General features: G+C 50.2%; 1 non-coding gene across 1 annotated transcript; it reads right to left on the bottom strand.

Annotated features, from left to right (window-relative positions):
• Nucleotides 1-1,757: 1,757 nt before the first annotated feature.
• TRNAA-UGC lies at nucleotides 1,758-1,829 on the bottom strand. The gene has a single exon. It is a non-coding gene; the product is annotated as a tRNA-Ala (tRNA).
• Between the last annotated feature and the right edge of the window lie 2,278 nt (nucleotides 1,830-4,107).

Here is a 4,107-nt window from a genome sequence, read left to right as displayed (position 1 = left end):
TCACACCTTGTTATTTCACCACTTTAAAGCCAGACAAACAGGTCCCATCCACATGTGTGATCTATGTGAAGCAATAAACTACGGAGGTCTCAGAATCTCTGTCCCTTCCAGCCTGGCAGCGCAGCCGAGGCTGACCCTGCTCCGGCCCCTGGCTCCAGGCCCCCACTGGTGCAACAACTGCGGGAGCCGCGGAAGGGGTGGCCACAAGGGCACAGCAGGCTTGGCTTCAAGCTCCTCCAATCAGAGGCCAGGCAGTACAATGTGAGGCCGAGACTCCAGGAAAGGCAAGACCCAGAGCAAGTTTAGCCACCCCTAGTGGCTGTGTAGCAGTGTTTCTGCTTACCACATGAGAGATCTGAGTTCAAGTCCCAGCTTTGGTGACTTGGGGTAAGTGAGCTAACAAGAATAAGTTCCTCTTGCAGTAGACAGGAGCCATTGTCTTTTCCCCACTTTCTCCCCCTCCAGTGACCCAGGCCCTGTATTTCTTTGTCCTTTGACATTTTGTATTTTGTGCTTTTTTTATATTTCCCCACCCAGTATTGTTTGGTCTCTTGTTTGTGTTTTGTGTTTTATATTTTGTTAACCCTGTCTTTTGCCAATTATTGTAAGTGTCTAACCTTTGTTGAATCCTGCCACGTGGGGCATTGTGGTGTCCACTATACCTCCCCCCCCTCCCGATTATGCCTGTTGTGTTCCCTCATTAAAAAGGAAGATGGTTAAGTCCCCAGTGGTGGCCTGGGTCTGCTCTATAGGGGGAGGAGAATCCCTACACCTCCCACAGCACTTGTGCACCTGCTCTGATCCCTTCAATTGGAGAGGGGGTACCTTTTGGAGTACCGCCTGGGTTACACATGGTTTCAACTTAAAGGGTGTTTTTCAGGAATGTATCCCCTGCGTAACTCGGGGTCTGACTGTACTGTAATTTATAAGTACTACTCTGCTGCAGAGTTAGTTAATTTAGTCCAGTCTAATAGGGATGCATGTGTAGACAAGAGCCATTTACTGCACAACTAAACAGTCAACTCCACAGTAAGTGTCTCATGTAGACGCACTTACAGAGAAGCAAGCTTCAGTGCAGGTGGAAATGGGGGATTGTGATGTGCTGGGTCTCCTCTGGGTGCAGCAGCAGGGGCTGGGCAGGGTCTTGTAGGGAGGCAGTCTGGTGATGTGGGCAGGAGCAGTGGGTTGTCCGTCTCCCTTGGTCATTGGCGTTGCCTGGCCATGGTTGCCAGGCTCAGCCCAGAGGCAGGTGCATTGAGAAAGGGGCTTGCAGCTCAGTGGCTGCCTGGGGAGGGGAACCCTGCATGGTTCAGCAAATCGGTGACTGGAGCAGGGCTGGAGCAGGGGCAGCAAAGCTTGGGACAGAGAGAGAGAGAGAGGAGATCTGGGACTGAGAGGGGAGAGGGGACAAGACTTGTGGGAGCCCTTGCGCTGTGGGAATGTGGTGCCAAAGTCTGAAGGTAGGTGCTGGACTACCACAGACTCGGGGGTTTCAAACTGTTTCATGTTTCCCACAGCTGGTTATGTCCGAGGGATACAGAGTTTGGAGCATGGGAGGGCAATTATTTCAGCTACAGGGCTGCTTAAAGAGTTTTGGTGAGATATCGAGGCCTGCCTTTAACAAGCACGCCATCCCCTAGTTGCCATCTTGGGACCCCCCATGGGTAGGATAGAGCTCCTCCAAAGGCGAGATCTGTCCCGCAGGACAGTTTTTGTCCCCCACTCGTATGGAGGGACCTCCTGTCCAACAGAAAAAATGGAGATGCTGAGGATTGAACCTAGGACCTCATACATGCAAAGCATGCACTCTGCCACTGAGCCACATCCCCCTTCTGGCTACATTGATCTCTGCTTCTCACTTGCTGTCACTCTCCCTGACCTGTAGCCTATTGGCCACATGCTAGAATTGATTTTTGGAGAGCTGTAGTCCTCGCTCACCTTCCTATTGACCTGGGCTTTTGTCTGCTTTTAGTGTTGCCCAGGTGTAGGGCAAGGCCATACTGAGTCCTGGTCAGGGTTGCAAACTGTACCTAAATTTACTGACTGTCAGTCAGTTGCTGGATAGAGAGCAGTGAGAATTGGGCTGATGTGTGTCTGGGTGTGTGTGCAGCAAGAACAAATGGGAGACTGAGAAGAAGGGTGAGTGAGTGCTAGAAAATAATATTTAGAGGTTTGTTTTTAGGAATTATCTTATAGATAGAGTAGATATGCATTAGAGTAATGGTCCAAGGGAATTGGAAGGCTTAATTGGTTTCTAAAAGCCTGTATGTGACCATTTCTTGTATTTCTTTGTCCTTTGACATTTTGTATTTTGTGCTTTTTTATATTTCCCCAACCAGTATTGTTTGCTCTGCTGTTTGTGTTTTATATTTTGTTAACCCTGTCTTTTGCCAATGATTATAAGCGTCTAACCTTTGTTGAATCCTGCCCCTTGGGGCATTGTGCTGTCCACTATATCCCCCTGATTATGACTGTTATGTTCCCTCATTAAAAAGGAAGATGGTTAAGTCCCCAGTGGTGGTCTGGCTCTGCTCTATAGGGGGAGGAGAATCCCTACACCTCCCACAGCGCTTGTGCACCTGCTCTGATCCCTTCAATTGGAGAGGGGGTACCTTTTGGAGTACCGCCCGGGTTACACATGGTTTCAACTTACACGGTGTTTTTCAGGAACGTATCCCCCGCGTAACTTGGGGTCTGACTGTACTGTAATTTATAAGTACTACTCTGCTGCAGAGTTAGTTAATTTAGTCCAGCCTAATAGGGGTGCATGTGTAGACAAGAGCCATTTACTGCACAACTACCTAGTCAACTCCACAGTAAATGTCTCATGTAGACGCACTTACAGAGAAGAAAGCTTCAGTGCAGGTGGAAATGGGGGACTGTGATGTGTTGGGTCTCCTCCGGGTGCAGCAGCAGGGGCTGGGCAGGGTCTTGTAGGGAGGCAGTCTGGTGATGTGGGCAGGAGCAGTGGGTTGTCCGTCTCCCTTGGTCATTGGCGTTGCCTGGCCATGGTTGCCAGGCTCAGCCCAGAGGCAGGTGCATTGAGAAAGGGGCTTGCAGCTCAGTGGCTGCCTGGAGAGGGGAACCCTGCATGGTTCAGCAAATCAGTGATTGGAGCAGGGCTGGAGCAGGGGGCAGCAAAATTGGGACAGAGAGAGAGAGGAGATCTAGGACTGAGTGGGGAGAGGGGACAAGACTTGTGGGAGCCCTTGCGCTGTGGGAAGATGGTGCCAAAGTCTGAAGGTAGGTGCTGGACTGCCACAGACTGGGGGGTTTCAAACTGTTTCATATTTCCCACAGCTGGTTATGTCCTAGGGATACAGAGTTTGGAGCAGGGGAGGGCAATTATTTCAGCTACAGGGCTGCTTAAAGAGTTTTGGTGAGATATCGAGGCCTGCCTTTAACAAGCGCCCCCTCCCCTAGGTGCCATTTTGGGACCCCCCACCATGGGTGGGATAAAGCCCCTCCAAAGGCGAGATCTGTCTCGCAGGACAGTTTTTGTTCCCCCTGGTATGGAGGGACCTCCTGTCCACTGGAAAAAATGGGGATGCTGGGGATTGAACCCAGGATCTCACACATGCAAAGCATGCTCTCTACCACTGAGCTACATCCCACCCACAGCTATGCTGCTCTCTGCTTCTCACTCACTCTCACTTTCTCCCCCGACCATGGCCCATTGGCCATGTGCTAGAATCCATGTTTGGAGAGCTGCAGTCCTCGCTCACCTTCCTATTGACCTGGGCCTTTGTCTGCTTTCAGTGTTGCCCAGGTGTAGGGCAAGGCCATGCTCAGGCCTGCTCAGGGATGCAAACTGTACCTAAATTTACTGACTGTCAGTCAGTTGCTGAATAGAGAGCAGTGAGAGTTGGGCTGGTGTGTGTCTGGGTGTGTGTGCAGCGAGAAGAAATGGGAGACTGATAAGAAGGGTGAGTGAGTGCTACAAAATAATATTTAGAGGTTTGTTTTTAGGAATTCTCTTACAGCTAGAGTAGATATGCATTAGAATAATGGTCCAAGGGAATTGGAAGGCTTAATTGGTTTCTAAAAGCCTGTATGTGACCATTTCTTTCATAGTCCACTCTTTCTGAAGCAAGCAGGCATACATTT

Source organism: Alligator sinensis, unplaced genomic scaffold (assembly GCF_000455745.1).
Source record: "Alligator sinensis unplaced genomic scaffold, ASM45574v1 scaffold1160_1, whole genome shotgun sequence".
NCBI classification, from domain to species: Eukaryota; Metazoa; Chordata; order Crocodylia; family Alligatoridae; genus Alligator; species Alligator sinensis.
The sequence above is the reverse complement of the archived record's forward strand: the minus strand, read 5'-3'. Positions and strand labels throughout refer to the sequence as shown.